The following is a 24,288-nucleotide window of genomic DNA, read 5'->3' on the forward strand; positions in this document are numbered from 1 at the left end:
GCAGAAATTTCAAGGCAGACAGGGGTTTCCAGATGTGCTGTCCAAGCTCTTTTGAAGAAGCACAAAGAAACGGGCAACGTTGAGGACCGTAGACGCAGTGGTTGGCCAAGGAAACTTACTGCAGCAGATGAAAGACACATCATGCTTACTTCCCTTTGCAATCGGAAGATGTCCAGCAGTGCCATCAGCTCAGAATTGGCAGAAAACAGTGGGACCCTGGTACTGTCATCTGGAGAAGTCTGGTCAGATGTGGCCTTCATGGAAGACTTGCGGCCAAAAAGCCATACCTCCGACGTGGAAACAAGGCCAAGCGACTCAACTATGCACGAAAACACAGGAACTGGGGTGCAGAAAAATGGCAGCAGGTGCTCTGGACTGATGAGTCAAAATTTGAAATATTTAGCTGTAGCAGAAGGCAGTTTGTTCGCCGAAGGGCTGGAGAGCGGTACACGAATGAGTGTCTGCAGGCAACAGTGAAGCATGGTGGAGGTTCCTTGCAAGTTTGGGGCTGCATTTCTGCAAATGGAGTTGGGGATTTGGTCAGAATTAATGGTCTCCTCAATGCTGAGAAGTACAGGCAGATACTTATCCATCATGCAATACCATCAGGGAGGCATCTGATTGGCCCCAAATTTATTCTGCAGCATGACAACGACCCCAAACATACAGCGAAAGTCATTAAGAACTATCTTCAGCGTAAACAAGAACAAGGAGTCCTGGAAGTGATGGTATGGCCCCCACAGAGCCCTGATCTCAACATCATCGAGTCTGTCTGGGATTACATGAAGAGAGAGAAGCAACTGAGGCTGCCTAAATCCACAGAAGAACTGTGGTTAGTTCTCCAAGATGTTTGGGCCAACCTTCCTGCCGAGTTCCTTCAAAAACTGTGTGCAAGTGTACCTAGAAGAATTGATGCTGTTTTGAAGGCAAAGGGTGGTCACACCAAATATTGATTTGATGTAGATTTTTCTTCTGTTCACTCACTTTGCATTTTGTTAATTGATAAATATAAACTATTAACATGTCTATTTTTGAAAGCATTCTTACTTTACAGCATTTTTTCACACCTGCCTAAAACTTTTGCACAGTACTGTATATATATATACACACACATACAGTGCCTTGAAAAAGTATTCGGCCCCCATCCCGTTTTTCACATTTAAGAGTCTCACAGCCTGGGATTTTGATGCATTAGATTGGGAATTGTTATTTGTGAGTCACACATTCTTCTTCACAGAGTCCCGTCAAAAAGAAAGAAAATAGTAAACAATAAAATAATAAAAATTAAAAAACGTAAATGTCATCATTTTTTAAGTATTCATCCCCCTGGGTCAATACTTGGTTGAACCACCTCTGGCAGTTATTACAGCCAGTAGTCTTTTCGGATAAGTCTCACACCGTGATGGACCAACATTTGCCCATTACTCCTTGCAAAATTGCTCAAGATATGTCAAGTTAGTTGGGGAACGGTGATGGACAGCAATTTTGAGGTCTTGCCACAGATTTTCGATGGGATTAAGGTCAGGACTCTGACTAGGCCACTCAAGGACATCTATTTTCTTAATTTTAAGCCACTCCAGTGTTCCTCTGGCAGTGTGCTTTGGATCATTGTCCTGTTGAAAGACAAACTTCTTCCGCAGTTTGAATTTTTTGGCAGAGGGGTGCAGGTTTTTATCCAGGATTTCTCTGTATTGTGCGCCCTTCATCCTCCCATCAATACTGACAATATTGCCAGTCCCTGCTGCTGAAAAGCATCCCCATAACATGATGCTACCACCGCCATACTTTACGGTGGGGATAGTGTTACCTGGCTGGTGTGCAGTGTTTGATTTGTGCTACACATACCGCTTAGCGCTCAGGGCAAAAAGTTCCACTTTAGTCTCATCAGACCACAAGACGTTCTGCCACATAACTGCAGTATCTTCTGAAGTTTTGCGAACTCTTTGCGGGCAAGGATATGGGTTTTTTTCAGCCAGGGCGTCTTCCTTGCCACTCTCCCATAAAGGCCCTTTTTGTGTAATGCCTTGGAGATTGTTGATACATGAACATCATCGTCCATCGCAGTCACTGACTTCTGTAACTCATTCAGAGTCACAGTTGGCCTCACAGTAGCTTCCCTAAGAAGTGCCCTTCTTGTCCGGCAACTAATTTTAGAGGGGCGGCCTGATCTAGGCAGTGTGGTGGTAGTTTTGTATTTTTTCCACTTCTGTATGATGGACTGCACTGAGCTCCAAGGGATTTACAATGCCTTTGAAATGGTTTTGTACCCTTCCCCAGATTTGTGCTTCTCTATAATCACATCCCTGACTTGCTTAGAATGCTCTTTCGCCTTCATTTTGATTCTTTCTTTTGAAAGTCTCTTCCATACTGTGGGACCAGAGAGAGCGGTATTTATCCTCACAGATTAATTTAAAGCAGGCGATCCACTAATTTCTTAAACAGATGGAGTCCATCAACAAATTGTGTGACTTATTGAGGTAATATATTGTACCTGAGCAAATTTAGGCTTGCAATTACAAAGGGTATGAATACTTTTTTAATCTGATAATTTCTGTTTTTCATTTTTAGTAAATTGTTGAAAGCTTTTGGAATTTTTCTTTTGATTTGTCATGGTGCTCAAGGCTTTGTAGATCAGTGGGAAAAAATCCTAATTTAATCTATTTCAAATTCTGAATCTGAGACAACAAAATGTGGAAAAAGTGTTGGGGGTGGAGTACTTTTTCAAGGCACTGTGTGTGTATATATATATATATATATATATATATATATATATATATATATATATATATATATATATACATACACACTGCAGAGTAGTTGTACTTTTTATGGATTGAGCAAAAATTAGCAACTTTTTAAACACACATCCACAAAGTACTGATCATGTAAAAACCCTGATGCATCAGGGAATGACAGTAAACTGCACATTTTATAGCTCTCTATGTACCAGGACAGGTTGAAGTGCATGCAGGTAAAATTCCAGTCTTACTAACAGTTCCAAGAATGTGCTTTAATGCTCAACAGGAAGACTCACCATTCAAAACATCACAGGAAAGCGTAATATTCATGTTATGCCAAAATACCAAGTTATGAACAACAGTGCACCATGAAGTAGAAACTACTAGTACAGTATGCAACTGGATGCATTTAACCTATATTTAATATTACTGCTGCATTGCAATAAATATTTGCTGGAAATGCTTATGTGAAATACAATTCAGCCTCAGTTAATTTGAAAAAAAAAAACTGTTGAGCAGAAAAATGTACAGTAGATTACAAGAATTAATCAATTAGACCGTCTATTTCTTAAAGAGAGAGACTGAAGGGGTTCCCGAGTGGCGCATCCAGTAAAGGCGCTCCGCGTGGAGTGCAGGATGCGCTCTATAGTCTGGACGTCGCGAGTTCGAGTCCAGGCTATTCCTTTGCTGACCGAGGACGGGAGCTTCCAGGGGGCGGCGCTCAATTGGCCAAGCGCCGCCCAGGGGGAGGGATGGTTAGGTCGACCAGGGTGTCCTCGGCTCACCGCGCACCAGCGACCTCTGTAGTCTGGCCGGGCGTCTGCGGGCTTGTCTGTAAGCTGCCCGAGAGCTGCGTTGTCCTCCGACACTGTAGCTCTTGGGTGGCTGCATGGTGAGTCCGCAGTGTGAAAAAAAGCGGTCGGCTGACGGCACAGGCTTCGGAGGACAGCATGTGTTTGTCTTCACCCTCCCGAGTCAGCGCAGGGGTGGCAGCGGTGAGCTGAGCTTAAAAAAAAATTGGCCATTTCAAATTGGGGAGAAAATAATAAAAAATAATTGGCCACGACTAAAAAAAAAAAAAAGAAAGAGGAGACTGAAATGTTGTTATACTCACTATTTTGACAACCAATAACAACCAATGTGGTGCATGCTTTTGTTAAGGAGAAATGATACAGAGAATGAATACTTCTCAAACAAATCTTGATGGGCTTTCCATGTTTGATTAAAATAAACGTACTCGCTCCTGAGTGGCGCATCTGGTAAAGGCACTCCGAGTGGAGTGCAGGATGCGCCCTATAGCCTGGAGGTCGCCTGTTCGAGTCCAGGCTATTCTATTGCCGACCGTAGACGGGAGCTCCCAGGGGGCAGCGCGCAATTGGCCGCGCGCCGCCTGGGGGGGAGGGCTTAGCTCATCGCGCACCAGCGACCCCTGTAGTCTGACCAGGCACCTGCGGGCTTGCCTGTGAGTCTGCAGTGTGAAAAAAAGCGGTCGGCTGACAGCAGACGCTTCGGAGGACAGCGTGTGTTCGTCTTCGCCACTCCCGAGTCGGGAGTGCGGGGGTGGTAGCGGTGAGCTGAGCCTAAAATGAATTGGATATGCCAAATTGGGAGAAAATAATAGAAATAATTGCAGATTATTAAATTTAAATAAATCATGTATGTATCAGTCCACCAGACAAATCTGAATAGGCAGTTCTGGAAAGTAAATGCCGTAGAAGTCTATTCATTCAACTATTCGCTACACATTACCAATAAACGGGCCACAAACAGGAACCCATATTTGTTACAGCTCTCAAAGTAGACAAAAGAAATTCCTTTTTAAATAATTGAATCTGACATGTTGATTAATGGAATGTTTGCTACCTTACAACAGGTTCAAAAATCCTGAAAAATGTATGTTTGTATTGGCCTTTCCAATGTTTTTCTACATGTGCCAGTATTTGACTAATGCCCAGTTTATATGAAAGATTGTTTGCACAAATGAAAGCTGTTTTAACACAGACAATTTGGAGCAACTGGCTAAACTATTCTGCTTCAGTTATTTAATCTTTTTTTTTTTTTTACAAAAAAAAAAAACATTCATAATCTTAAAACTAAGCATAACACTAACAATTAATTTGTTAACTGTGGAAAATTCTGTTCAGCATAAAAGACTATAATAAAGCTAAAGTTTTTAAACAATTTGTTCTAGCTCTTTCAAACAAGTAAAACATAGAAATACAAAATATAGAGTAGATCAGTGCTTACTTAAAAAAAAAAAAAAAAAAAAAATTTGTAAAAATCAGTTCATGTTGACACCAAAATGTGTTTTTATCAGTTGTCACTTATGCTTCCTTTTACCCTTTGGTAATGAATAAGATACTCATACTCAATTCTTACCGCCATAAAAAAACAAAAAAAAAATGCCCAAAAGGAATGTTGAATCAACACCTACTGTATCAGGAGCACTGAAGATCAACAGATGACCTCCGTTCCAATTTCCTCTTTTCACCCACTGAACTTTAGAAACAGATGTTAGTGAACCCTGGAGACAAAGGTCTGCAGCTTGAGAATGTTCTCCCTGGACTTGTGAGGCGTCTGACCAGTAGGGGTTGCTGATGTGTTATTAGGTTAACCAAGCCGAAATGATTTTTTTCCCCAGCCCATTGTAGTGCAAAGACCAATGCATCCCCTCTGTGAGCCCCCAGCCAAGACTGGCAACTCAGCAGGACCAGGATTCGAACCAGCAAGCTTGTGATTGTATGACTCACACTGCACTCCAGGCCGGTGTTGTGTTTACTAGATAAGCCACTAGGAGCCCTGAGTAGAATACCTTTATTTAGATAAATTGTTCATTTTAGACCTGTGCAGACAACAGTAGGCATATTGAGAATATTACCATGAAGAAAAAAACAATAGCATGTTCAATGTCAGTTTACATTGACTGAACTACTGAAAATCAAATCTAATTTCACCCCTTGAATTCTTTGGTTTTAAATGATACCGTAAGTGTGGTTGTTATTCATCTTGTGATTGCAACCAATAACAAAAATCGTATAATTCATTGGCTTGTTAGACAAACCATTAGGGAACAAGACATACCTGTACTTGAAAAGAAACAATCCCATTAATGTTTCAAATAAAAAAAAGAAATTATATATATATATATATATATATATATATATATATATATATATATATGTGTGGGTGTGTGGGTGTGGGTGTGTGTGGGTGGAACCGGAGTTTTCCAAACTGTATTTGGAAACAATGACAGAACCTTTCTGTACAGTATATGAGGCGTGTTGCCAGCTATGATAACCACACCAGAATTGAAACCAAATGCAGTCTTTAAGGGTAGATATTGATTAATTAGCATTGTGACAGACGTTACTAAGAACACACAGATTTTTGTAACATAGTCAATTGAAAGCTAGAATTCTGTGAACTGGCAAAATTATCAATCTTACATTTTTAGTACAGTACCTCTGAATGTCTTCAATAAAAAAAATTTTAAAAAAAAACATCTACTGTAAATTACCAAAAAAAAAAAAAAAAAAATAATAATAATAATAATCATCATTGGTGGTAATTACTTGGCTGTGACAGACGTTACATCCAAAAAAAAAAAAAAAACTTGAGTGCTTTTTAAGTTGACATTTACACTTGGCCAATAAGAGTGGGACTAGCAACTACCTCTCCACATAAATAATACACACACCACTTTAAAGTAGAACACTTATGGCAGACATCCAAAAAAATCTGCCTACTAGACTAACTAGCATCTGTTCGGTTGGCTCGATGTCTGATGCTGGAATAAAAATGACATCCATATATGTTATCCAGTGTTCCCTCTAAGCTTTTTAGATACTGAGAAACTTGATGTCTTGACTGAGAAAGGGTAAATTATCAGTGAGAAACTTTTGGCCACACATCAACTGTTTAATTTATAATTTGTATTGCATTATACAATTTTGAAACAATATTCCAACAATTTTACAATGTCCTTTAATTTTAAACATATACAAGACATTTATTCTGGCTCGGCCTCTGATTCTGAATCAGCCTCTGTATTATATATATATATATATATATATATATATATATATATACACACACACACACATACAGTGCCTATAGAAAGTCTACACCCCCTTAAACTTTTTTCACATTTTGTTGTGTCAGTGCCTCAGAGTTTCATGCATTTAAAATGAGGATTTTTTTCCACTTATCTATACACCATACTCCACACTGTTAAGGGGAAAAAAGATTTTATTTAGAAAAAACAATTATATATTAAAAATACAAAACTGAAAGATCATAATTGGATAAGTCTCCACCCCCGAGTTAATACTTGGTGCAAGCACCTTTGGCAGCAATTACAGCTGTGAGTCTGTTGGGATAGGTCTCTACCAACTTTGCACACCTAGATTTGCCAATATTTGACCATCTTTACAAAACTGTTAAAGCTCTGTCAAGTTCCTTGAGGAGCGTTGATGAACAGCAATCTTCAAGTCATGCCACAAATTCTCGACTGGATTTAGGTCGGGGCTCTGACTGGGCCACTCAAGGACATTTACCTTTTTGTTCCTTAGCCACTCCAGTGTAGCTTTGGCTCTGTGCTTTGCGTCGTTATCATGCTGAAAGGTGAACTTCCGTCCCAGTTTCAGCTTTCTTGCAGAGGGCAGCAGGTTTTCCTCAAGCACTTCTCTGTACTTTGCTCCATTCACTTTCCCTTATATCCTGACAAGTGCCCCTGTCCCTGCCGATGAGAAACATCCCCATAACATGATGCTGCCACGTTCTTTGGGTGATGCAGTGTTGGGTTTGCGCCAAACATAATGCTTTGCATTTAGGCCAAAAAGTTCCATTTTAGTTTTGTCAGACCACAAAACTTTTTGCCACATGGCTACAGAATCTCCTGAGTGTTTTTTTGCATACTGCAAACAGGATTCAAGGTGGGCTTTCTTGAGTAATAGCTTCCTTCTTGCCACCCTACCATACAGGCCAGATTTGTGGATGCTTGGGATATTGTTGTCACATGCACACTTTGACCGGTCTTGGCCATAAAAGCCTGTAGCTCTTGCAAAGTCTTGGTAGCCTCTCTGATCAGTCACCTTCTTGCTCGGTCATCCAGTTTGGAGGGACGGTCTGATCTAGGCAGGGTCTTGGTGGTGCCATACACCTTCCACTTCTTAATAATCGTCTTGACCGTGCTCCAAGGGATATCACCGTGTAACAATTTCTTTTTTTTTTTTTGGTTCCTGGGTATTAAGTATTATTTCCTAATTGCTTATGCCTCAAAAGTATAGAAAATGGCTATTATTCCCCACAAACTTTGCTTTTGTGACCAGGACAGTGATATTTTGAAATTTACCTATTTTCCAGAACATTCCAGCTAGATTCAGTGCTGAGTAAACTTGGAGTAACTTCTAGAACTTTCTAGAACTTTCCAGTAATATAAATAGTAGTATAAATACAGGGGCCTTAAGCCCACCAGTTCAGTTTAGTTCCAGCTGCCTAAGTGGATACATATCTGCATTTTTCTGAGATGGCATCAAGAGGCTGCAAGCATCCGGCAGACGCATTTTGCTATGTCTGCGGCCAAATTATCAAGACAAGAGCGAAAAAGTACTCCGTGGAAGCATCTGCTAAGATGTGTGAGGCCTACAAGGCATATTTCGGCATGCCTGTCGGGGATCAAGACATATTTCGGCATGCCTGTCAGGGACCTGTGAGCACTGCAAAAAAACTCTGGAAGGTAAGATGGACAATTGTTGCTCGGAATTTTGTGTTATAAAATTTGTTAATTTTTAAAATTGTAAAAGTTTTTAATTTTAAAATGTTTTACAATTTTCAATGTTATTGAAAAAATATATCATATATGAAAAATGTTGCGAGAATCTCTTACACATTAGTCATGGGTGAAATAAATGTATTTTTGTAGGATGGTACAGAGGGGAAAAGAGAGCCATGAAGTTCGCTATCCCAAGAATTTGGCGGGAACCCACTGACCACTCAAGCAACTGCTACTTCTGCATGGTGGACCCTTCCAAGCGGACCGAGTTCTCTGTGGGGAGGAACAACGTCAAGTGGGAGCCATTGGTGGACCCCCGGAAGGTGCTGATGCCACCACTGCACATCAAATTGGGCCTTATGAAACAATTTGTCAGAGCTCTAGATAAGGAGTCGGCAGCCTTCAAGTACCTTCAAGACTTCTTCCCTAAGCTGTCTGAGGCAAAGGTCAAAGCCGGTGTCTTCGTCGGACCACAGGTAAAGAAGATCCTGGAGTGCAATGAATTCCCCAAGAAGCTCACTAGTAAGGAGAAAGCGGCTTGGAACAGCTTTGTCGCAGTGGTTCGGGGCTTCCTGGGCAATCACAAGGCCGAAAACTATGTGGAGCTGGTTGAGACTCTGGTGAAGAACTACAAATAATAAATACACAATGTGAACGTAAAGACACAAATTCGCCCGTTTTCTCATTGGAAATAGGTAACAAAAGCAAAGTTTGTGGGGAATAATAGCCACTTTCTATACTTTTGAGGCATAAGCAATTAGGAAATAACACTTACTACCTAGGAACAAAAATTGTGTTACATAGTGTATTCAAGGCCTTTGATATTTTTTTATACCCATCCCCTGATCTGTGCCTTTCAACAACTTTGTCCCAGAGTTCTTTTGAAAGCACCTTGGTACTCATGGTTGAGTCTTTGCTTTGAAATGCACTACCCAGCAGAGGGAACCTACAGGAACTGCTGAATGTATCCTGAAATCATGTGAATCACTACAATTTAACACAGGTGGAGGCCACTTAACTTGGTGTGTGATTTTGATGGCAATTGATTACACCTCAGCTAATTTAGGATTGCTATTACAAGGGGGTGGACACTTATCCAACCAAGCTATTTCAGTTTTTATTTTTAATTAATTTTCTACAAATTTTTTGAATATTTTTTTTTTCACTTGGAAGTTGTGGGGTAGGTAGGATGTGTAGATAAATGAAAAAAAAAATGCATTTTAATTCCAGGCTATAAGGCAACAAAAGGTGAACATTTTGAAAGGGGTGTAGACTTTCTATAGGCACTGTATGCATTTTCATCCTGCTTCTGTAGCTGAGTTTTTAAGGTCTCAGATTTTGGGTTTGCAATGTGATCTATAAACTATGCTGCCACTTCCTTTCCATAATAGTAACCTTTCCATGGACCACCTGAAGGGAGCCGACGGACCACAGATTGAGAACCGCTGGCTTAGATGAGATTACCTAGATCTTATCATCTTTGATACTCAAAGCCTTGATATTCACATCCCTGTAATCATCATCCTACTATTTAAAAGTAGGTACTGAAATCAGCTTGAAAAATTTACCAAAATGCAGTTACCGTATATCAAAAACCAGACTGCAGAAGTAAAGACCAGCTGATATACACCGACAATTTGCAAATGTTAACCGAGTCCATTCTGGTTTCCTACTATATTTTTTACATACAATTTTTTGACTGAAAACTTTTGTGAGGGATTGTGACCACACATAGATTACTGTTGCTAAAAGCCTCTGAATTTACGTTATTTTTAAGGGTTTGTATCACAGTTGGACACAGCAACCACTGTGGTTTCCTTCTATATTTAATTGTATATTCAAATTTCTATGGCTTAAAAAAAAATAAGCACTTGATGTGTAGACAATAACCACATACTATATGTCTGGAAGCCACTACATATCATATTGTTTAAAATAATTGCGAGGGGCTATATGCAAACTGTAACCAATGTGGTTTCTCTCTATATTTCTAATTTCTGTTGAAAACTTTTTTTTTTTTGTAAGAAACAAAATCACACATAACATGCTAGGTCCAAACTGTAAACCAATGTGGTTTTCCTTTATTTAGTTTTTACATTTTTATTTCAACTTTGAAGTTGAACAGAAAATACACAAAGAGAAAGCACTAAAATATGGGAACTACAGTAAATCAAATATAAAGACAGGACCTGTTCACGATATTTTTTAACCAATTAATTCCAAGGATTTTTTTTAGGGAGCCTGGTGTTTTACCTTTTTAGTCACACACTCAATATATTCCAGGGTACTAATTATTGTGAAAATGAATGTTACCTGATTTAAACAGATTTGTTTTGTCCTAAAACACTGGAAAAGAAGTATAATTTGGACCTCTAGTACAGGGCGTAGGTAAATGAAAGAAAAAGCTTATTTGTAGTCAGTCTCTTGTTTTGCATTTAATTTGTTGATCTGTGTGCTGCTGTAGTTTGTTGTGTGTTGGATCCTGCACTGGAAAACCTGCACTGAGCTACCTGTATAGAGACAAGCGTAGTCAAAATTTCTCAACATTATGTATTGTTTTGTTGTTCTAGCAGTATTTTGGTTTGTCACTTATTTTATTTATTTTTGTTAATTCAGGATATACAAATATTTAAAATGCAGCTAGACCATTGGAGTCAGTTTGAACTACAACATATGAAGTGTGCATAATGAAGCTCAGCAACTTTTCATCTACAGTAAAGTGTTGCCTTTGAAATATCTGCACATTCCACAATGCAGTATAAAATACAAGCAGAGAACCTACATATTGTAAACAGTAGAAAGGGGGGGGGGGGTGCAGTGATAATATTGATAATGCTACAATAAGTGGTACTAAAATGGTTTTAAAACCCTTTGTTAGCACTCCTTTAAGTTTGATAGTATTCTACGCTAGGTTGTTGAAGAAGCCAACAACTGTTTGCTTGTCTTTCTTTCATCCGTTACGTCTCCCTTCCTAGGTCGTTTCACTTTGGGGTCAAAACATGTCAGTCATTATGTTAAGAAGCTGCTTGACAGGGACAATGGGGATGAAGATTTGAAGGTGGGGACAATTTCACTCCATGTCCAAGAAGGTCCAAGTAAGGTGTGCAAACAGTAGGCCTATTTATTTTTGCCTGGTATAGTACCAGATAATTTTTTTTTTAAATGGAAAAAAAAACAAAACGTAAGTACACAACAGGTCAAATTATACTTTGAAATATTATACTTTGAGATCCATACTGTAAACAGACCAAACATTACTTAATTCAGCAGGGCTGCCAGTTTTTAATCGCTTTATAATAGTATGCTTAGTTAACTAACAGCCCCCAGGGCTCCTGAGTGGTGCTTCCAGTAAAGGCGCTCCACGTGGAGTACAGGATGCACCCTATAGCCTGGAGATCACAGGTTCAAATCCAGGCTATTTCATTGTCGACCGTGACCGGGAGTTCCCAAGGGGCGGCGCACAATTGGCAGAGCGCCGCCCAGGTAAGGAGGGCTTAGGTCGGCAGGGCAATCCATGGTTCACCACTCACCAGCGACTCCTGTGGCTGATAAGGGCGCCTGCGGGCCTGCTGTAGAGCCATTCAGATCTGTGTTGTCCTCCGGCACTATAGGTCTGATGGCTTCGCTTTAGATCTGCAGTGCGAAAAAAGATGGCTAGGCAGGGACACGTTTCGGAGGACGTGTGGGTCAGCTGCCAATCCCCGAGTCGCTGGGGGGGTTGCAGCGGTGAACCAGGATTAATAAAATACAATTGGCAATTCCAAATTAGGGAGAAAACTGGGGTAAAATCATTGGCGATGACTAAATTAAAAAAATAATAATAAAAAAAAACAGCTCCCAAACTCTAAATGGACACCCAAATCTTGAATGCTGGAAGTCATTGGTGGTTACTGTGATACAGAAAAGGCAGTTCAGTCCCTGTGGTGTATCACATTCCCTTCAAATTCGCTTCCCACCCCCAGCACTGCTCCAGGCACAGACTGCCAATTATATGAACTTCTTCAATGCTTGCAGCAAAACCCATGCTAATTTGTTCCATTAAAGTTCAAAGGTATTTTATTTCTGTAATTAGATCATTTCCAATAACATTTGCTTCATGTTCCTGTTATAATTTTTTTTTTAAGACGTCAACCTTTATTTAAAGTGTCCTTTCCTGCTTTTTTTAATTAAAAAAAGAAGAAGTTGAACATTTCTCTATGTGGATTCATCCTTAATCTGTACAGATTCCATAGGGACATAAATGGAGACAATGTAGAAGGGTCCCTATGAACGTGTTTGTCATAAGCTGCTGAGACAAGCATACAGTGCCTTGCGAAAGTATTCGGCCCCCTTGAACTTTGCGACCTTTTGCCACATTTCAGGCTTCAAACATAAAGATATGAAACTGTAATTTTTTGTGAAGAATCAACAACAAGTGGGACACAATCATGAAGTGGAACGAAATTTATTGGATATTTCAAACTTTTTTAACAAATAAAAAACTGAAAAATTGGGCGTGCAAAATTATTCAGCCCCTTTACTTTCAGTGCAGCAAACTCTCTCCAGAAGTTCAGTGAGGATCTCTGAATGATCCAATGTTGACCTAAATGACTAATGATGATAAATAGAATCCACCTGTGTGTAATCAAGTCTCCGTATAAATGCACCTGCACTGTGATAGTCTCAGAGGTCCGTTTAAAGCGCAGAGAGCATCATGAAGAACAAGGAACACACCAGGCAGGTCCGAGATACTGTTGTGGAGAAGTTTAAAGCCGGATTTGGATACAAAAAGATTTCCCAAGCTTTAAACATCCCAAGGAGCACTGTGCAAGCGATAATATTGAAATGGAAGGAGTATCAGACCACTGCAAATCTACCAAGACCTGGCCGTCCCTCTAAACTTTCAGCTCATACAAGGAGAAGACTGATCAGAGATGCAGCCAAGAGGCCCATGTTTGGGCCTGCTTTTCTTCAGCAGGGACAGGGAAGATGGTTAAAATTGATGGGAAGATGGATGGAGCCAAATACAGGACCATTCTGGAAGAAAACCTGATGGAGTCTGCAAAAGACCTGAGACTGGGACGGAGATTTGTCTTCCAACAAGACAATGATCCAAAACATAAAGCAAAATCTACAATGGAATGGTTCACAAATAAACATATCCAGGTGTTAGAATGGCCAAGTCAAAGTCCAGACCTGAATCCAATCGAGAATCTGTGGAAAGAACTGAAAACTGCTGTTCACAAATGCTCTCCATCCAACCTCACTGAGCTCGAGCTGTTTTGCAAGGAGGAATGGGCAAAAATGTCAGTCTCTCGATGTGCAAAACTGATAGAGACATACCCCAAGCGACTTACAGCTGTAATCGCAGCAAAAGGTGGCGCTACAAAGTATTAACTTAAGGGGGCTGAATAATTTTGCACGCCCAATTTTTCAGTTTTTTATTTGTTAAAAAAGTTTGAAATATCCAATAAATTTCGTTCCACTTCATGATTGTGTCCCACTTGTTGTTGATTCTTCACAAAAAATTACAGTTTCATATCTTTATGTTTGAAGCCTGAAATGTGGCAAAAGGTCGCAAAGTTCAAGGGGGCCGAATACTTTCGCAAGGCACTGTATTTCTACTTATCTAGTCAGTCACCTTCCCCTTCCATACAATAACGATACATCACTCTTCGTTGGCTACGAATACGAAGAGCTATCAGTACAGAATTAGTACACTAGAGCTCAGCATGTTAAAAGTGTGACATACAGATATTGGTACTAAATTTCCAGTGCCATTACAGGAAAAACAGCCCCATAGACGGATATTACCACCTCCATGCTTGACAGTAGGTATGGTGTTCTTTTCTTTGAACATCTCACCAGACTTTCTCCAAACGTAACAACGATCAGCGTGATCAAACAGCTCGATTTCTGTTTCATCACTCCACAAAACCTTTGCCCAGAACTCCATCATTCAGATGCCATTTTACAAACTTTAAGCAATTTGTCCTTGTGATGTTTTCCTAAGAGTGACTTTTTCCTTGACCTGTGATCATTTGCCTTTACCATGCAATACTCAATCTATAGTTGAAATGGAAAGTCCAGTCCCACTTGCAGCCAGTTCACTTTGGATACCTTCGGCAGTCAATCTCAGATTGTTATTGACCTTCCTCACAATTCTTCTACTTGTTCTTGGTGAAAGAACCTTCTTTCTTCCAGACCAAGGGAGCATTGTGACAGTACCATGAGTCTTGTACCACTTGATAATAGAAACAATAGTTGGAATTGGGATACTCAGATGCTTGGAAATCTTCTTGTATCCTTCTCCATCTTTTTGACAATAAATAATTTTCTGCCCAATGTTTTCCGATAGCTCTTTACTTTTTCCCATATTGACTTATTCGTAATGACAGCAATCATCCCATGCCTAACCCTTTTATACTCTCTAAGAATGTTCACCTACAATCCAGCATTTTCTAGAATTAGCTTCTGCATTATCATATTGAAATGTCTAGCACCTTGTAGACAATACTATCATAGCATCAAAGGGTATGAAAACTTTTGAATTAGCATTTTTGGAGTTTTGCAAAAACAATTGCTGAAATAAATAAATAAATAATAATCTATTTCTTGCAAAACTTTTGCTACCAAAGATTTTTCCTAAAATTCTTTGTTTTTCGAGGAATTTCTAGAAATTATAAATTTCCATTAGGGTATGTAAACTTTTGACTACAACTGTATAATGTATACCACATTACATAATCACATATTCTATGATCACATATGATATAAGGAGATCTGATTCTATGCTTAAAATTGCAATACTTTAAAATGCAACGGCTAACGCCTTTCATGTCTTCAGTGTATATACATTGCTAATGTATATAGACATTTCAATGACCGTTGCTGTTTTGTAATTCGGTGTTATTCCCTCCAAAACACCAACGATAAAAATGAACACACAAATAGGTACATAATTATTAGTTTTGCTCAAATCCTTACACCAAAAAAAAAAAACGAGCAAGTAGCTGTGTATGACATGGTTCAGTAGCAGCTCCCTGCGCTATGAAACGAGTAGGAGAGATAACATAATAGTGAACGAAACACAATTTTGAGAAATGGATCGATTTCTGTTTTTATTTATTTTTGTATAATACATTCTCACTACCTTACGTAGTTCTGCTTTTTAACTGTAAAACATGGGCTTTCACCAAAGGGGTTAGAATGTGTATGCGTTTAAAACAGCATACCTTTTTTTTCCTAAATCGAGTGTCCAGCAATGCACCATAACAAAATTGTAAATCCTTTGCAACTGTAAATTTCAAAAACTGTGGAATAATATAGTCTCAAATGTAAACAGCTGTTCATTGTGATGCAGAGCGCTCTCCATTGCCTGACGAAGTTGCTATTTCTATTTTTTTTTTTTCCAAAGCCTTGTTGTTTGTACTGTCACTGGTTACAGTGGTTAGCAAACTACAGTTGCGCAGACCGAACAACTCATTTGACCACTATCATTATTAAACTCCAGCCATGGGTAAATCTTCAGCCAGGTTTTTTTTTTTTAACTTTCCCTTCACCGACATCTCTTATTTTATGCTGTTATAAACATATGTATTTTTTCATGGTGAGCATGGCTTCACCAGCGGACAACATGTTATATGAAATCCAGTTGAACTTGCTTACACAAAATTATGAAACACATGGCATAGAGGGTTTTAAAAAAGCTTTAATTACAGGACACAGACAAGTGCTATATTTAGCTCTTGTTAACAGGCTGACCGAGTTTAGTAAAAAAAAATAAAAATACTGAATATTTCTTTTTTTGCCAAATTTACCCTCTGTATTTTTTCATTATGAAAGTTTGTTGCTTTTAAATTGGATATTTTTTATACCATTTTATTTTTACAATGGAAAAGTGACATTTTTTTTTTATTTTTGTAACAATTAGTGTGTGAATCACTCATTGATGTGTGTTTGTTTGAATTAACATTCCATCAACATAGTAGGCTCTCTGTATTTATTTGTTGGTGTATTGTGAATGAGTATGAAATTGCCTTGGTGCCCTTGGGTTGGATTTATATTTTGCATTTTTGTCCCTTAGAACTGCCTAGGTGCCCTTGAATTTTCACACCCAACAAAGGCAACATTGCCTTGCCCTTCATGACCTTAACTTCATGCCCTGAAATCTGGTACCCAATCAAAAAAACAGGGAAAAACTTTACTCTGTACAGTAGAATTTATATCAGAAATGTATTAATTCTACATTCTCTTATAGAATCGAATATGAAAAGTCATGTTTGCCTCCAAATACAATTCAAACAGTATCTGTTTGAATACATGTACAGTGCAGTAGTTCATGTTGCGCTACAACAGACTTAGGGAGAAGTTAACAAAGGGCAGAGGAGGATCCATTAAAAAGGTGTCTCATGCAACATTTACACACCCTAAAAGAAGTAATATTAGCATGCATTGCATGGAGTGATTAAAATGTTTTATGTTAAAATGAAAGGGTTAAAGGGAAGGGATGTGGTAGTTCCCATGATTGAACCACTCTCTCAATCACATTTTAAACCATTTTTAAGAGGTGATTGATGTTTCTGATCTCCAATCTGCTGGTCAGTAGGAGCACATCCTGGAGCAGAGATTAACACGCCCCCAGCTGAGTTCAAAGGGAAACTAAATAATCCATTTGTTCCATGAAAGTTTATGCCAGAAGTCTCTGAAGAAAACAGTATAGTTTATCAGAACATTTTGAGATTAAACTGAAAGCTGCATACATTGCAATATTCAGCCTGTGTAAAAAATAAAAATAAAAAATGTACCATAGTGTTGTTCCCTTACACACAGAAAATAACTGACCTAGGTTTTGTTTTTTTTGTAAAGCCACTATAAGGATAGCCTTCCTTGAGCCATGCAAACTTCAACTACTGTACACACTGTACAGTAGAATATGTTACAAGGGAAAAGTTAAATGGCACAAAGAAATGGCTTGCACACATTAGCAAAATAATGTTCACCATGAACTATGAATAATATTTTAAATGGTTCTAGATATTTATTTTCAATGTCTGAAAATATAAAAATAAATGTGTGATGAACAAATATGTTGTGTATTGTATGGTACCACTGTTTGTGCTGTCCTTGTTCTGTCTACACTTGTACTGTACCAACCCAACACCTTTCAATTACAGTCGGCCTACACCTAAATTCAGCAAAAAAAAATAAGGATTCCAAAATAACATCAAATAGAGCCATGCTAACCAATTCAATTACTTTTTACTAGCTTTATTACTGGTGCCTTTTTTAATTGTGCTGAGAAACTTTTTTAGTAGATACAAATATTTCAAATACAACTATGCAAAATCTTACTACGTGTACATCCAGGTCACATGGTCTGGTTCCAGGTAGTTTGTTTGAACTACAGTACAACACGTCAAATGATTAGGTACTGCACCAGGAGAAGCAGCAGCTTTTCACATATAGGCTGGTGCTGTCTTCAAGATATTTGCATATTTAAAACTGACATATAAAATTCAAAGAAATAATTAATGGATCTTTATTAGAATTAAAGGTGCAGCGATAATGTCATGATGTAAGAAAAAGGGGCTGCAGTACAGTGTTTCACTGTGTCACCATCTCTGTTCTCAAGTTTCAGGCCCTACTGTAAGTAACATGGCAGGCCTAAAGCAATAATTCTCTTATCACAATATAAATCTTAAATAAATAAATTATATATATATATATATTACCTCTTTGATACAGGCCTATTATAATTTTGGTATGCTGAAAATATTTACAAGTACCCTTTTTTACAGTTAGCTCACAAGGTAACGATGTTTTCTATGTTGAAACCAACAACACCTTTAATTCCCAGACACACGTACTGTATACCGTTTTGTTCGCTGGAGCAGTAGTAGAGCAGTTTTGTTCACTGTTTCAGTGCATTCCAATCCAGGCCCTTGTTCCAAACAAATCGGTAATTACTTAATGGAACTCTGTTCAATTTAGGCCTAAACAATTGAATACCTGGCTGTAACAGCAAGATTCTCCTCAATTTAATAATTACGGATCTGTTTGGAACAAGGTCCTAGACGGATAGATTAAAGGGGCAAAATTGAGTACCAATGCCCATGGGGGTTCTGCCGCTGAATGTATGCATGTCCATGTATTTGTTTTTTCTTTATACAAATTTAGCAATTTACTCAACTAATCACTATTTAAAATGACATGACTTAAAGGTGGATTTGGTTAAAAGGTTAATCGCCATATTTAAAGTGGAACCCCAAAAGGAATAGCTTTATACAAAAATGTTTGTACATTTACAACTATAATATTTAAACTTAATATGCACAGATAGCCTATTGGTCTAAAAAATATTTCACAGTCATATAATTGTAAACTATCGTTTAGTCTTTCACGAAACAGAGATGAGAATAATACTCCGAAACATAGTAGTTTGAGTTTGAGCTTTTCTGGGTTACAGTGGAAGCTTAATTAGGCCAAATGGCCCAAACTTTTACTTTTCCATTTTGTCTAACTATCCCCACAGTAAAACCTGGAATGTCTAAATTGCAATGATATGAGAATCTTGTTATCATCCATGATAACACATCATACACTGGTGTTTAACTTAACATCCCACAATGCCACAGACTTCCGTTGTTACAAGCCACTATGGAACAACTTTGGGGAACTATAGTATGGGCTTTAAAAAAACGTTTAAGTACCCAAACACAATTAAAACAGATAAATACGCATTTCATTGGCCAAGCAATGCACTGCAACTGATATTAATATAAAAAAAAGCTTCTGTTATGTAAAAACAATACACCTAATGGTCTGTACTGTTTAGATTTTTATTTTCACACTTGAATGTGCTGTCATGCCTTAGCCTATGACAAACCATAGAGATAAAATCACATGATTTTTCCACTTCCTTAGTGTTGAAAGGGTAACAACATACACTCACACTGTGATATAGCACAATTTACTAGTATATTTGTTTACATCTGTGATTCCAGGCATCAGAACACAACACAGAAATGTCTATTCTCAGTGGGATTTGGCTATGTAGTACGACTATAAACGTCACACGCCAGCAGTTAGAATATCATTAATGCTCGGTTTGTGTCATATGTTTCTGATTAGACCTAAGATAACTCTCTAACCCAGCACCAGCTGTCATGGTTTATCCACTCCTGGTGGATCGGAATATCAGTACAGCCACAGGCTGTTAGCTTATGCTTCCACCCATTCTGCCCAGTTACGTCCTTATCAGAACCTCTGCTTATCAATGGTTACTGTTTTCAGGTCCCCAGCATGTCAAGTAAAGGGTATTATCCTGTACCTGTGGTGTCTCCCCGCGTTGTAGTGTGCATTTTTTATCGTGTTATTCCACACCGGGTGCAGCGGGATGTTGTCAGCCATCTTGGCTGTACTGTATACAGGATGACGTTAGCCCGAGTGCCGGAGGCATGACGTGCCCGTCAGCTGATTGGAGGCTGGGAGGACAGGTGCTGATGAGACGAAGGAGCACCAGGAGGGACAGCAGGTGAGCGGGAGAAACATTCTATTACATTGCAGTTTTACACACAACGTATGCAGTGATGTGTTGTAAAGGTTTTGCTATTGCTCTTCGGTTAGTTGCATTTGAGCAACTCTTAGCACTGTGTTAGCAATTTTAATGTCAAGCCTAAACTCCGGACTGACGTTAGCTAGTGATTATTAAGTGTATTTGTATTCTGTGCTTTGTGTTTTATTTATTAAAACACTTCATAATAAAATAAAAACTCAAATATTATATTTACACCCCCCCCCCCCCCATTAACTTGCATTTCGTTGTGTGTGTGTGTGTAATATATTATTATTATTATTATTATTATTATTATTATTATTATTATTATTATTATTATTATTTTTTTTTTTATTATTTCTTAGCAGACGTCCTTATCCAGGGCGACTTACAATCGTAAGCAAATACATTTCAAGTATCACAGTACAAGTATTAATACAATTAGAGCAAGATAAATACAATGACTTTGGTTCAAGCAAGTACAAGTGTGACAAAATACAATTCAATAATACAGCAGATAACAGTGTCAGTGATAGTTACATCAGGATATGATTAAATACAAAATGCTACAGATTAAACACTTGGCAGATTACAGTACTCTGAAGTACAGGATTAAATGCAGTAAAACAGGGGGCAGATAAGAGCAAGTAAAGCGCATTTAAGGAAGGGTGATGTGTCCCAGGGGAAAAACAGGAGTTCTACAGGTGCTGTCTGTAGTAAATATGGACTGAAAAGGAGAGCTATAGTGGCCAGTTATTGACCGGAGGGAAGACTATTGTTAATGACAAGAGGCTATAATGCTTGAAGGTAACAATAGTCTTCCCGACAGGAGCATTTCATTTTCTACTATGAGCTGAATCTGCAGTACATACTTAATATATGAATCAGTCAAGAAAATAAGTGAGACAATGTTGGATAGTAAATATGACTATGTATACACTGTTATGCAAAAGTCTTAGACATGTTGCATTTTTCTGCTCTGATGCATTATGAGCATCAACAATTTATTCAAAGCCTCACTAGTGTTTTCTATTATTATAACAACCTTGACTTGCATAAACAAGGAAAAACATTGAGTCAAATAGCTTGCATCACTTGATGCGGAGATACTTTGTCATGCATTTGTCTCCTCTCTTCTCGACTACTGCAACTCTCTATATGGTGGTCTCCCGGCACACACCATAAACCGACCAGCTAGTTCAGAATGCCGTTGCCAGGATCCTTACCAGATGTAAAAACATGATCACATCACCCCCATCTTGCCCATCTACACTGGCTACCTGTAAAGTTCAGGATTACTTTCAAAACTCTCCTGCTCACCTACAATGCCCTTCATCACACAGGTCCTGAGTACCACCTCAACTTCGTCACCCGCTATGTCCCTACCCGCAAGCTGAGGTCCTCCGACTCTGGCCTGCTTGTTATCTACAAGCAAAAGTGCACCACACGTGGAGAACGTTCATTTAGCTTCATGGCTCCGACTCTTTGGAACTCTCTCCCAGCTTTGGTGAGTGATGCTCCCACTGTCGCTTGCTTTAAATCAACTCTCAAGACCCACTTGTTCTCTCTTGCTTTCCATGCTCTTTAAGCCTGATATCTGCTATTAGCTGCTGTGTTGCTGCTACTATTTCATGTATTATGCTACTACTATCATGTATTATGCACTTTTTTTTTTACTGTATTGCATGTATTATGCATTTCTCTGTATTTAAAGTATTATGGATTCTCTTGTTACACTATGAAAGGCACTATATAAAATAAAAATTGATTGATTGATCCTGATTTCAAGAGTGACCTTCGTACTGTTGATTTGATGGACAACAACACCTGTGCCTTCTGCCATTTCTGTTGTCAATTCAACACTTGTCTTCTTTCTATTCCTTAAGGATATTATCTTCAAGTATTGCTCATCCTTGTAAGAATTATGAATTTGTTTGAATTTCAGAAAGTCCAAAAACAATGACAGTGATGTTTTAATCACCATTCTTGTGTTTGGAGCATCTTTCTTTTGGAGTAATTCGTTTTCGGGTAAGTCACAGAATCGCTATTCAGCAGTTTCTTAGCATTTAACATGTTCTCTTGTTGTGAGGAGTGGAAATGAAAGGTGTTCCTTTGAAAAGGGGAGGGACAGTGATGTGAACCAGTTACATAACAGATACAGACTATTGCCCAGTGGTGTAAGGATATTAGGTCAATAGTTCAATTTATTTTTGCTCCTACGATGAGACTTTAACCAGTCACAGGCCAGAATTTGCTCTGCCATTGCTGGTCGTGTCAGATAAGCTGTTCAGTTTGTTGACTTGATATGTAAATACATCCTGTTCTCCTGTGGGGCATATCAACTTCAATCTCCGTCTCAATCTCCTGTCTGTCACTCAGCAGCGAATGCACGCACCCACATGGCAGACAGCTACTCTGTCATAAGCATTAATACCCTGTATCTTTCTAAACAGAGCTGGGGTCAATTCCACTAATTGAGCTCCAATTCAATTCCATCTCCACATCAATTCAATTCACTCTACAGATAAATTTCTTCAATTCAGATTCAGTTCCAATGCCATCCATTTCCTTTAGTTCCAATTCCAATGTTTTTTTTTTTTTTAAAAATTAAAAAATCAATGTCAGTTCCAATTCCACCCATGTATACATTCAGTTCCCTTACAATTTTGTCATTACAAATCCAATTCTACCTCTAGTCCATGAAATGTTATATTAAAAGATAAGGGACTCTCTCTCTCTCTCTCTCTTTCTCTCTCTCTATTTTATTATTGCCACTTGTAACAGCAATAATGATGATCATTTACATTTATTATTATTATTATTATTATTTATTTCTTAGCAGATGCCCTTATCCAGGGCGACTTACAATTGTTACAAGATATCACATTATACATTATTTCACATTATACAGATATCACATTATTTTACATACAATTACCCATTTATACAGTTGGGTTTTTACTGGAGCAATCTAGGTAAAGTACCTTGCTCAAGGGTACAACAGCAGTGTCCCCCACTGGGGATTGAACCCACAACCCTCCGGTCAAGAGTCCAGAGCCCTAACCACTACTCCACACTGCTGTAGTATTTTGTATTTAATCATTTATTACAGTAAAAATGTTCATGTGCACATCCAAGAAAAACAAAAGAAAATAAACCAGACAAACAATGTTGTACTATAGTATGCGTTGCCTGAAAAAGAAAGTATCAAGTTATGCAGACAGCCATAAAGATTAACATCACTTATCAGTTATGTTAAATCTGATCATCATAAGCTCTTCATATTTGCATGCCACATTAGAGTCTTTCTACAGGTGCAGATGAAGCAGGTATGGCTAGATGCTTGCAGGCTAGTTGGGCTAAATGGGGGAACTCCATTTGTTTTCCTTTCCAATAAGCCAAAGGATCAGAATCTTCTGGTAGACAGGGTTGGCTCAGGTAATTTGATATTTCAGAAGAGACGTCTGTGGTGGAGATACTGTTGCAGATTTCAGTGGAGCAGTTGGTCATATTTGTAAAAACACTCCATCTCCTCAAAATTTGCAAGGCGTGATTCCAAGGATAACTGCATTGTTACCACCATCTTATTATAGGTTTCACTGATGTGTGCTATTGCATGATGTAAACCTCGGACACATGCGATGACATAGCTGGCAGTGATTATCTGGTCTCCCTGGACCTTCTCAGTGACCTCTTCAAAAGGGCTCCAGTATTTCAGAGTTCCTCAATAATTTTCAGTTAGTATGGTGTGAGCTTGCATGGGGCATGAAGCTCGGATAGGCCCTATGCAGGAACTTTCAAAATTGACCTCACCATCTTCAGCTGATTGTTCCATCTTGTGGCATTTGAAATTTGCCGTTTGTGGTGTCCCTCCAGTTACTCTGTTGCTTTGGTGTATTTATGGCAATAAGATACTATTCTGCACACCTTTGCCATCACCTGTCTTAAAGGGCCAGTCTGCTCCAGGGCATCACAAACAACCAGCTGTAGCATGTGAACGAAACAGGGGCTACGCTTGGGTGGAAAATAATCCAGTTTGTCTCTCACTCACCACTTCAATATCGGCCTCATCATGGTCTTCGTCACTATCTTGGACATTCAATGGTGGGAATATGGTGAATGCCTTCACCATGTTGGCAGCATTGTCAGCCACGTTGTAGACTTCAGTAGTCTCCTCATACGTTCTGTAGATGTTGTTAGCAGTATGCGTGCCCCTAAAATGCAGACAAGCCAATATGTCA

At 38.7% G+C, this 24,288-nt stretch overlaps 1 pseudogene; it reads right to left on the bottom strand.

The window, feature by feature from the left end:
• The window catches only part of LOC117400006 (probable phospholipid-transporting ATPase IIB), a 151,784-nt pseudogene extending 131,882 nt beyond the window's left edge, over nucleotides 1-19,902 (bottom strand).
• Between the last annotated feature and the right edge of the window lie 4,386 nt (nucleotides 19,903-24,288).

The sequence above is a fragment of the Acipenser ruthenus genome, chromosome 4 (assembly GCF_902713425.1).
Source record: "Acipenser ruthenus chromosome 4, fAciRut3.2 maternal haplotype, whole genome shotgun sequence".
In the NCBI taxonomy this organism is placed as follows: domain Eukaryota; kingdom Metazoa; phylum Chordata; class Actinopteri; order Acipenseriformes; family Acipenseridae; genus Acipenser; species Acipenser ruthenus.